The sequence below is a fragment of the Arachis hypogaea genome, chromosome 17, assembly GCF_003086295.3.
Source record: "Arachis hypogaea cultivar Tifrunner chromosome 17, arahy.Tifrunner.gnm2.J5K5, whole genome shotgun sequence".
Classification (NCBI taxonomy): Eukaryota; Viridiplantae; Streptophyta; class Magnoliopsida; order Fabales; family Fabaceae; genus Arachis; species Arachis hypogaea.
In genome coordinates, this window is record NC_092052.1 from 75,772,600 (window position 1) to 75,785,028 (window position 12,429).

Genomic DNA, 12,429 nt, shown 5'->3' on the forward strand with positions numbered 1-12,429 from the left:
AAATGGAGGTTAAACGTGGAAGCTTAGAATGGTAGCCCTGGAGGTGTCGAACACGTTTAACCTCCAGTTTGAGGTCAAACTGGAGGTTAAACGTGGAAATGGAGAGAGCAACCCTGGAGGAGAAAGGCTGTCGAACACGTTTAAGCTCCAGTTTGAGGTCAAACTGGAGCTTAAACGTGGAAATGGCTCCCTGGTGCTATTCCCACTTCTGGCGTTTAACCTCCAGTTTGAGGTCAAACTGGAGGTTAAACGTGGAACTCCTTCCTGAGTGGCATTGTCATTCTGGCGTTTAACCTCCAGTTTGAGGTCAAACTGGAGGTTAAACGTGGAATGCTTCTTTGGTGAGACTTTTCATTCTGGCGTTTAACCTCCAGTTTAAGGTTAAACTGGAGGTTAAACTTCCATTCCAGCATTCCTTAGCCTTCATGATTCTGGCGTTTAAGCTCCAGTTTAGGCTTAAACTGGAACTTAAACTCCACATGTGATATTCAAGCTTCCTTTATTGATTTTGTTGCTTCCTTGCTTAGCCTCTTCTTCCCTGAAATCATCCAAACAAATGCATCAAAGTCTTGCAACATTTCATGAGAAATCTTCCATTCATAGCATTCAAGTAATATAACTAAAACTCATGGAAATTGCATCAAAATCATATTGTTTGGATGGTTCATTGCTTTGTTCTTCATTTAACCATTTTTGGTTACTTTAAGCTCAAGAAAATGCATAAAACAACTAAAACTAACAGAAAAATGCTAGTGAAACTAGCCTAAGATGCCTTGGCATCACAACACCAAACTTAATACTTGCTTGTCCCTAAGCAAGTTCTGAATTATTGAGAAGAAAGAATGAAACAGAAAGTAAATTCATTAGCCATATCAGTAAGTAATTGACATTGATTAATGGCGTGTTCATGTAGAAAGTTGTTGCAGCATCACTTTATTGTTTCTTAGGTAAGAATGTCACTTTTTATGTTTCCACTAAAACACTGCTATGGCCTCTTGTTATTCACATATCCTTGGCAAGTTTCTTTTCTTTGTGTTTTCTTTTTCTTTGAGCTTATTTGCTCCTTGTTGCTCAGTGTCATGTGTTGCACAAGCCTTTGGCATTTTCTTTTTCTTATCAGTGCACTACACATATCCACTACAGGCATTTTAGTTCACATTTCTTCTTGAGACATTGGTACCCAGCACCTCTTTGTGTACTAAATGTTTTGTATTTAGGTTGCTCTTGATAATGGACTTTTGGTTGATAATCCCGGGTTAGTTAACCCAAGTTACCAAGTGTTGAAACACTCCTCAGAACCTATTCATCCAAGCATATCCTTAATACATAAACACCACAGGCATTTGTCTCAGAAGTTCAAACCATTGGTGCCTAGCTTATTTTCTCAATTTTTTTTGCTTTTTGGTTGCCCTTTTTCAGTGGCTTTTTCTTCTTCTTTTTCTTTCTTTTTCATGGCCAATGATATTTATTCATCAAGATCCATAGACAGCATCCTAATTTCCACTAAAAGTGACAATTCTAACTTTATTTCTTAGTGAGCTGACTATTCAATCAAACATGCATACCACCACTTAATCTTATTTGATTTCTTACTAAATGGAATTGAGTTACTTTTGTTCAAACATCTCTTTTATTTTATGGAAACAGAACAAGCATGGCAAGCATACATTTAAGCAAGTGAAGTTTATCCAGACACTTAGACTATCACTTATTTGGAAATTAAACAAACAGACAAACAAAAACTGCAATGACTCAAACTTAAAGCAGGGGTGCATGCAAACTTCAAATATCAGCAATTCAAAGTACAAGTAATTAAGTGACAATACAACCTTTTAGCATCTTCTTTGTTGTTCATCATCCTTCCTAGCCTTGGTGTTCTCTTTGATGATGATGTATATTCCTTCCATGAGATTGATTGTCTTCCTGCAAAGTTATTAGAAGTTTCTTGTTCCCCAAGCACTTTGAGAATTGGTTAGCATGCATGGATGTTTGTAGGCCTCTGAACTTAGATTGGTGTGTGAACACGAAACTTAGTTCCTTGCCATATGCAGCAATTGGGATCATATGCAGAAAACCTCATGTGCTTTTATTAAGAAAATAACTATGAACTAGAAAAAGAAACTATGAACTAGAAATTAAACTATTGTTTAAGTAGTTTCCCTGATTGGTTGGAGCTAGTGACTAGTCATGCTGAGGTAGAAATGTGCTTTTAATGAAGTTTTTTGGTGGAACACCAAACTTAGAATCTCACATTCACCCTTGAATTGTTTTGGTGTGCAACACCAAACTTAGCTCCTTGCAATACAGATAAATCTACTTAACTCTTTTATTGAAATAACTAGAAAAGAAAAACTACCTTTGGTTGGGTTGCCTCCCAACAAGCGCTTCTTTAACGTCATTAGCTTGACATGCTGTTCCTGACTTTCTTCCTCTTCTTCCAGTTTGTTAAGAGGAATGACTTCAAGTGGATAAAGGAGCTAGTTAGTGCCCCTTGTTGTGAATGCTTCTTTCCAGCAAGCTTTCCCTTGTGATTGGCTTGAGTGAACTTGCTTGTTGGCTCAGGAGTTGGATTGTTCTTCGACCTTCTCTTCTTCATGGATATGATCCTTTGTTTCTCGGTCACAATCCTCATTTTGGTGCTTGTTTCTACTGCCTTCACATCCTTGATCTCAGAACTTGGTTGTTGTTGGACAGTTGGAGTATCCTGTTCATCAAAAGCTTCCTGAATTTGTGGTTCAATGAACCCTTCCTCTTTGCAACTCTCTGTGTCATTGGAGTGTGATCTCCCTTGATTGACTTTCTCCCTTTCTTGTTCTTCTGATTCCTCCCTTGGGTTTGCCATGGTATCACTAGAAGAATTGTGGGTAGGGATTTGCTTTGATAGATATCCAATTTGTGCTTCTAGCTTTTGAATGGCAGCACCATGATTTTGTAAGTTGGATATCACTTCTTCCTTAAAGCTTTTCAAATCGGCCACATCTCTGCCCATAGTTGCAATCATTCCTTCTATCCTGTTTAATTGATCTTGAAATTGTTGGTTCGGATTGGGTTGATGAGGTTGATTATCTTGGCTGTGATATGGTGGCTGGGAGTATGTGTTTTGTGTGGGCTGATAGAGTCTTTGGTTGGAGTGTTGGTAGTGGTATGACTCTTGTGTGTAGTGGAATGAGTCTTGTGGATAGTGAAATGAATTGTATGAATTTGAGAAGGAATTTTGTGCTGAGAAATGCTCAAGTGATGAAGAATTTGGATATGTAAAACTAGGAGGTGAGGTTGGATAATTCAGAGGTGATGGCTCTTGATGAATGGGGTGTGAATAAGTGAAATCTCTTTGGTTTTGATCTTCCCAGCCACAACTTGAGTAGTGATCAAATTCACCAAAACATGGACCATTTTGTGGCTCTGGGAAGTATCCCGTTTCCTGTTCCTGATACTCCCACCCACCATGAGCATAATAACATGAATCATTCTGTGGTGGTGGAGAGTTTCTCATGAATTTTGATTGACCAAAAGATGATGGATACTCCTTTCTTTTTTGCAATGTGCTCAGTCTCAAACAATACTCATCCAAAGATAGTGGAAATTCCATAGTGAGGCAATATTACAAACAGCTAGTGGTTAGTATGCTAACAAGTGAATAAGCAAAGAAAACAAATTAAAATTTGCAGAAATTAGCAGTAATAAACTGAAACAAAAACTATTAACAAAAGAAAAGAAAAATTGCTCAATCTAGTTAACTTCCAATTGGAGAATTGTCAATCGAAAACCAATCCCCGGCAACGGCGCCATAAACTTGATGCACATAAACTAGTTATGCTACGATTTAGGAAATTGCACGATCGGCAAAATTCCTTCCGGCAAGTGCACCGGTTATCGTCAAGTAAAAACTCACAATAGAGTGAGGTCGAATCCCACAAGGATTGGTTGAGTGAGCAATTCGGATTAGAAGTGTGTTCTAGTTGAGCGAAATCAAGATTGAGATGAGAATTGCGGAATGTAAAATTGGCGGGAAAAGTAAATGACAAGAAATTGAAATGGCGGAATCTTAAATTGCAATGAATTAAAGAGCAGAAACTAAATTGCTGAAATTAAAAGGGAATGGGGGTGTTGCATGAATTGAGTTGCAGAATGTAAAGAGAAAGTGGAAATCAGAAATGGGGAATTCATTGGGTTATAGGAGATATTGAGATCTCCGAATCAAAACATGTTTATCTCTTCCTCAACCAATGCGTTCATTGAATTTTGCTTGGCAATCTTATATGATTGGATCCCAATCCCTTGGCTCACCAATTCTCTCTAAAAACAAACAAATTCCCAATCCCTTGGTTTAAATGTTCATAAGAAGAGATGATGCTTGATCACTGATTATACCACACAATTTCATGAACCACAATTTGGTAGGATTACATGTCACAATATCCATCCAAACCCCAATCCAATTCACTGTGAGAAAGCTTCTCTAGCATGAATCCTCCATTCCTTTCCCAAGGCTCCGAAGGATTCCAAGTATGGGTAGTTTCTTTCCCAAGACAACTACTCAATGGAATTAGATCGAGAAGCTTTCTAACAAAATTCAAGAGAAAAGATTGAAGAAGAAGATAAACTATTATTGATTCATTGAATTACAATAGAGCTCCCTAACCCAATGAAAGGGGGTTTAGTGAATCATAGCTCTGAATTCAATTACAAAGAAAAGGAAAACTAGCTAAAAGTGAAAGTAAAAGTCCCCATCAGGGGCTGGATTCCCCTTCAATCCCCCCCTCTCTAAATGCAGAAACTAAGGCCTTTAAATAGGCTCCCTAAATTACAAAATGAAAATGAAATTCAAAGCAAATTACAATCAAATGAAAATAAACTATTCTAGATGATTCTTGTGGCCTTGATTTGGTGTTGTTGATGGGCCTTGCTTGCTTGAAGGGCTGAGTGACATAATTGATCCAAAAAGGATAATGATCCATTAAACTACACTCAAATGTTGCACCCCCTTTCTTGAGTCGTCACTTTGTTCTCTTGTCAACCTTGCCAATTTGATGCCAAATATAGACTATTATACTTCGTTGGAAAGCTATGGATGTCAGCTTTCTAACGCAACTGGAAGCACCTCAATTGGATCTCTACAACTCGAGTTATACTCCATGGAAGGTGAAGAGGTCAGCTGGCCTGATTGCATGTTGGTACTATGCTCTTCTATGCACATTACGGGGCTGTTTTCTCCCTCAATTTTTAGTATCCACCATGCATGCCATATATGCTTGGAAAGCTCTAGATGTCTTCTTTCCAATGCATTTTGAATCACCTCATTTGGAGTTTTGTAGCTCAAGTTATTTATGTTTGAAGAAGGCATGGTCAAGCTGTTCCATATAACACGTTTAAGCTTCAGTTTAAGGTTAAACTGAAGCTTAAACGTGGATAAAGGAAGGGCAGCCCTGGAGGTCGAACACGTTTAACCTCCAGTTTGAGGTCAAAATGGAGGTTAAACGTGGAAGCTTAGAATGGTAGCCCTGGAGGTGTCGAACACGTTTAACCTCCAGTTTGAGGTCAAACTGGAGGTTAAACGTGGAAATGGAGAGAGCAACCCTGGAGGAGAAAGGCTGTCGAACACGTTTAAGCTCCAGTTTGAGGTCAAACTGGAGCTTAAACGTGGAAATGGCTCCCTGGTGCTATTCCCACTTCTGGCGTTTAACCTCCAGTTTGAGGTCAAACTGGAGGTTAAACGTGGAACTCCTTCCTGAGTGGCATTGTCATTCTGGCGTTTAACCTCCAGTTTGAGGTCAAACTGGAGGTTAAACGTGGAATGCTTCTTTGGTGAGACTTTTCATTCTGGCGTTTAACCTCCAGTTTAAGGTTAAACTGGAGGTTAAACTTCCATTCCAGCATTCCTTAGCCTTCATGATTCTGGCGTTTAAGCTCCAGTTTAGGCTTAAACTGGAACTTAAACTCCACATGTGATATTCAAGCTTCCTTTATTGATTTTGTTGCTTCCTTGCTTAGCCTCTTCTTCCCTGAAATCATCCAAACAAATGCATCAAAGTCTTGCAACATTTCATGAGAAATCTTCCATTCATAGCATTCAAGTAATATAACTAAAACTCATGGAAATTGCATCAAAATCATATTGTTTGGATGGTTCATTGCTTTGTTCTTCATTTAACCATTTTTGGTTACTTTAAGCTCAAGAAAATGCATAAAACAACTAAAACTAACAGAAAAATGCTAGTGAAACTAGCCTAAGATGCCTTGGCATCAGGTAGCATTCAGGCAAGTTTGACAAAGTTCGTGTTAAAAAAAAGAAAGAAAGTGGATGTTATCAACCCTAACCTTTTTGCGTTCCAACGAGTGTAACATTAGCTATAAAGGTCCAATTGACATGGTTCCAGTGGCCTTGGAAAGCCAACTTCTAGAGCTTTCCAACGATATATAATAGTCTATACTTTTTATCTGGCATCATGGCGTCAAATGCCACCAACCCAAGTTTGGCGCCAAGATCACAAGAACCTCCATATTTGCTTCGGCCATCCTGGCGCCAAATGCTAGAAACCCCAAGTTTGGCACTAGGAACGTGGAATTGCGTGCATTATTACGTGAACATGGTGTCAAACTTCATTCAGCTCAAGTTTGGCGCTAGAATGCTGATTTTGAAGGGCTTCCGTGTGATCTTCACTAAATCTTTTGATTTAATTTAGTTTTTTAAAATTAGTTTTGAATTAGGAAAAGATATTTTTAGGTTTTAGAAATTATATTTTATATTTATGAGGATTAGATATAAAAGGAGAAGATATTCTGACCTAGGACTACTTCTCCTCTTCCGCACTTTACACTTTTCTCTGCTTGGGTTTCCAAACCATGTGCAACTAAGCCTCCATTGTTAAGGTTAGGAGCTCTATTTATTTGAATGGATTAATAACTATTGTTTTCTACTTCTTATTAATGCATTGATTTATATTCAAGAATCTGTTTCGTTCTTCATCCTACGGATTAGAGTGTATTGGAAAATAACTCTTTTCTAAATTGAATTCTTGTTGAATCTTGAAAAGTTATCTCACCTGAATAACAGCTTGAAACTGAATTCTCATAACTCTATAATTGTCCGAATTTAATGTGATACATGATATATAATCATATCATCTTTGGATCTTTATGGTTTTTTGTGGCTATAAAATAAAGTTTGAACTTAAACCCTCTAATTAGATTAAGTGACCAAGGAATTGATGGTTAATTGAGTTAGAAAAGGATTAAATTACCAAGGAATTAGAATCTAATCACTTCAAGTTGCTATGAATTAAAATCCTTACAAAATCAAACTGGTTAATAAGAATTGTTAATGTAGAAAAGTAAATATCTCCAAAACCTTAACTATTTTCTCATATAATTCTCACAACCAATTTACTGTTTGCTTTCTTAACTCTTCTAAATTACTGTTTAATGCTATTTGAACTCAAAATTGTCCTTTTTGCTTGTCTGACAAAGTGAATCACTCAACCATTATTGTTTGATCCATCAATCCTCGTGGGATCCACTCTAACCCACCTGAGATATTACTTGGTATGATCCGGTGCACTTGTCGGTTCAGTTGTGGTATTCTAACATCCACACCAAGTTTTGGCGCTGTTGTCGAGAATTGACTGTGATTAACAACTACCCGTTGTTTGATTACCTAGATTAGATAACTTTTCTTTTTCAATTAGTTATCTTTTATTATTAATTTTTTATTTTCATATTCTTTTTCTTTTATTCCTTCAGTTTCATTCCCCTCCCCTATTTTCCTTTTCCTTTTTATTTTATTATTATTTAGTTTCAATTTTATATTTAAAAAAAAAACATTCGTTCTCTTTTCTTATAATTATATTCCTTTTAATTTTTCCTTTCCTTTTATTTTTTTTCTTTTTTTTTCCTTCATGAAAACCCCCCTTTGTTCTTTACTTTCTTTTTCCTTAATTTTAATTTTTCCTTTTTTTCAAGATTTGTTTCTTTCAATTACCTATTTTTATTGTCCTCTGTTTACTTTATCAATTGTTTAGTTTAATTTTATTTTCTAGTTGCTTCACCGGGATTCTCTGCATTATGATATTGAGGATCTGCATTTTTCTTGTTTCTTGATTGTTTATCTAGAGGAATAGGGTTTCTTTCGTTTACCTTTTTTTATTGTCCTCTGTTTACTTTATCAATTGTTTAGTTTAATTTTATTTTCTAGTTGGTTCACCCGGATTCTCTGCATTATTGAGGATCTATATTTTTCTTGTTTCTTGATTATTTATCTAGAGGAATAGGGACAAAAAACCTCTTCTTGACTTTGATCCTGAGATTGAGAGGACTTTAAGAAGGCGTTTATATCAGACTAGAGCTTACAAAGCTACTGAGAATCTCAAGGATAATTTTGAGAAAGAAGCTGAAGAAATCACTATGGAGCTAAACAACAACAATGTTGTCATTCCTAATGCTCATAATAATCCTGAGCAACCTAGAAAGACTCTTGGCTCATACACTACTCCAAACCTAACTTCTATGGTAATAGAATTGTTGTACCTCCTGTGGGTGCTAATAACTTTGAGCTGAAGTCTCAACTTATTTTCCTGGTGCAATAAAACTGTTAGTTTCATGGACTCCAGCAGGAAGATCCAAACTTATTCATCTATAATTTCCTGTAAATCTGTGATACAGTGAAGACCAATGGAGTCTATCCTAATATTTATCGGTTGTTGCTCTTTTCGTTTGCTATATGGGACAGGCCAAGCAGTGGCTTGACACACAACCCAAGGAGAGCTTGGATACACATTAAAAATTGGTCAATAGATTCCTGACTAAATTCAAGCAGAGAGAGAGTGAATCTCTTTATGAAGCTTGGGAGAGGTACAAGCTAATGCTTAGAAAATGTCCTCCTGACATGTTTTCAGACTGGATCCAGTTACAGGTCTTTTATGATGAAGTTACTGAGGCTGCCAAAATATCTTTGGATAATTCTACAGGCGGATCTCTTCACATGAAAAAAACTCATGAGGAGGCTCTAGATTTGATTGAGATGGTTGCTAACAACCAATATCTGTATTCTTCTAAGAGGACATTTGTGAGGAAATGAGTCATAGAATTGGATGCTTTGGACACAAGTCTTGCTTAGAATAAAGCCATGTCTCAACAGATAAATACTATTTCTCAACACTTAGGTGGATTGCAAGTCTCAGCCATTAATGCCCAAGACACATCTTATGACATGAGTGGTGGCTTTCCTCAAGGTAAGACTTTTTGATTATGGTCAATTTTCCTCTGAACATGTTAATTATATGGGTGATTCCTACAGAACTCCTAATAATGATCCTTTCTCCAAGACATATAATCCAGAATGGAGGCTTGGAGTGGAGAAATCACCCAAATTTTGGATGTAAAAATCAACCACAGAGGCACCAGAATATTAAAAACAATCAGGCCATCAGAATAATTTTAATCAGAGTAATTTTAGCAACAACAATCCACCATCCAGTTCTCAAAAGTCCTCTGACTTGGAATATATAGTTGTAGAACTCTCCAAGATACTCTTAGTTTTATGGAGGAAACTAGAGCTTCACTTAGGAACTTGGAGGTTCAGATGGGTCAAATAGCCAGAAAATTTGCTAAAATTGATCAAACGTCCACCAATTCCTTTCCTAGTAACACAATTTCAAATCCAAGAAAGGAGTGCAAGGTTATCACCTTGGTAAGTGGACCAGCGACAGGTCAGGAAGCACAAGTTATTTTGGAACCAGTTGAAAAAGAAGCTCCAGAGAAGGCACAAGCCAAAGAGAAGCACACCCCAGAGAGGCACCTTGATATCCCTTTTCAGTTGATCTTGGGCAATATCCAGTGAAGCCTAAAGCACCAGAGTACAAGCCAAAGATGACATATTGTTAGAGGCTTCAAAAGGAGACCAAGGACAAGCAGTTTTCAAAGTTTTGGAAGTCTTTAGAAAGTTACAAATCAATATTCCTTTTGCTGAGGTTTTGGAGCAAATGCCTCTCTATGTTAAGTTCATGAAGGAGTTGCTATCCAAGAAGAGAACTTTAAAAGGAGATGAGACAGTGGTCATGAATAAGGAATGTAGAGCCATTACTCAGAGCAAATTACCAAGAAAGATGCAAGATCTGGAAGCTTTCAAATACTATGTACCATTGGAAGTGCAACCTTGAAAAAGTCTTGTGTGAACTAGGAGAAAGCATCAATTTAAAATCCTTGTCTGTGATGGAGAAGTTGCAAATTAAAGAGGCACAACCAACAAGGATAGCATTACAAATGACAAACAAATATCTGAAACATGCACATGGAATAGTGGAGAATGTCTTGGTCAAAATGAGAAAATTTTTCCTCCGAACAGATTTTGTAATTCTTGCCATGGGGGAGGATGAAAACACCTATATTATCCTAGAAAGACCATTCTTAGCCACTGGGAGAGTTCTAATTGATGTAGAAGAGTGTGAATTAGTGCTTAGAGTACATGATGAGCAACTGGTCTTTCTTGTCTTCAAAAGTACGCATTCAACAGGTGAAGAGGAGAGGTGCATGTAGACTGAGGTTATTGATCCAAACCTTCAAGAACCCCCTGATGATGCACAAAAAGATCTACAGCTCAAGCCCCCCATTGGTGACTGATGAGCGGATAATTTATACGCTTTTTGGCATTGTTTTTACATAGTTTTTAGTATGTTTTAGTTAATTTTTAGTATAATTTTATTAATTTTTATGCAAAAATCATATTTCTGGACTTTACTATGAGTTTGTATATTTTTCTGTGATTTCAGGTATTTTCTGGCTGAAATTGAGGGACCTGAGCAAAAATCTGATTCAGAGGTTGAAAAAGGACTGCAGATGCTGTTGGATTCTGACCTCCCTGCACTCGAAATGGATTTTCTGGAGCTACAGAAACCCAATTTCTGTGCTCTTAATTGCGTTGGAAACTAGACATCCAGGGCTTTTCATCAATATATAATACTCCATACTTTTCCCGAGTTTTGACGATGCAAACTGGCATTTAAACGCCAACTTCCTGCCCTATTCTAAAGTTAAACGCTAGAAATAGGTTACAAACCAGAGTTAAATACCAGAAATAGGCTGCAACCTGGCGTTTAACTCAAAGAGAAGTCTCTACACGTGTAAAGCTCAATGCTCAGTGATAAACCACTATTTTATGGTTTATAATGTGTTTAATTGTGTGGTTTTATCATGATCTTTACCCACTTATTCATATAATTAGCATGCATTTATATTTCCTTCCTAAAATTATTACATGATTGAAAACTTACTTCCTAGAGACTTTTAATTATGTATTTTAATTCTCCTTTATTCCATTCGATGCCGTGATCTGTGTGTTAAGTGTTTCAGGCTTTATAGGGCATGAATGAGTTGGAGATTGGAAAGGAAGCTTGCAAAAATGGAAGGAACACAAGAAATTGAGGAGATGACCAGCAAGAAGTGACGCGGCCACATGGCTCACGCGACCGCGCGAAAGAGAGGAAATCGCAGTGACGCGACCGCATGGCTCACACGACAGCGCGGATTGGAATAGCACAAGTGACGCGGAGGCGTGGACAACGCGCTCGTGTGGCAGGGCAAAACGCCGAATGATGCGGCCGCATGAATGACGCGATCGCGTGATGTGCGTGATCTGCATAATCTGCAGAATTCGCTGGGGGCAATTTTGGGCCCTTCTTTGACCCAATTCTCGGCCCAGAAAAGCAGACTAGAGCCAGAGAACATGCAGGAACCAACAACAACATTCATTCTACACAATTTTAGTTTTTTCAGATCTAGTTTTACTCCTCTTCTAGGTTTTCTCTCTACACATTCATAGTTCTTAGGATTTTATTTCTATTGCTTTTTGCATTGGGATATTGAGAAGAGTTATTACCTCATCAAGACTTCGTCATTCTAGTTCGTTTTCTTTACTTGGCTCTACTCTTCCATGTCCTTTAATTTACTCAATTTTACTATTGGATTATTTTAGAATTTATTAATACAAGGATTACTTTTATTTTTAATTGATTTCTTTGATTTTTATTTATTATGTCTTTCTTTAATTCCCTTTCCTATGTTATGAATTTTGCAGTCACAATGAGTGAGTAGTTCCCTAACTTGATGGGGAGTTGATTGAAAGGAACCCTTGAGTTGGAATGCTCAAAAGAAAAAATTATAATTGGGTTTATTGTTGGATTGCCCTCTAGTCACTGACACCAATCCCTTTCAATTGAGTGGGTTGGAACTTGTGAATAGAAGTAGCATTCCAACTTGTTTGACTTTCCCTTACCTAGTAAGGGATAACTAAACAAGACAACCTACAATTATCAATTAATCTTGAGAGTATTTTAACAAGAATAGGGCTTCCAACTAATCTACTCCCAGTCAAGGCTTTTATTTAATTTATTTAATTTCTCTAATTTAATTTCCTGTTTATTCAACTCAAACATTTTT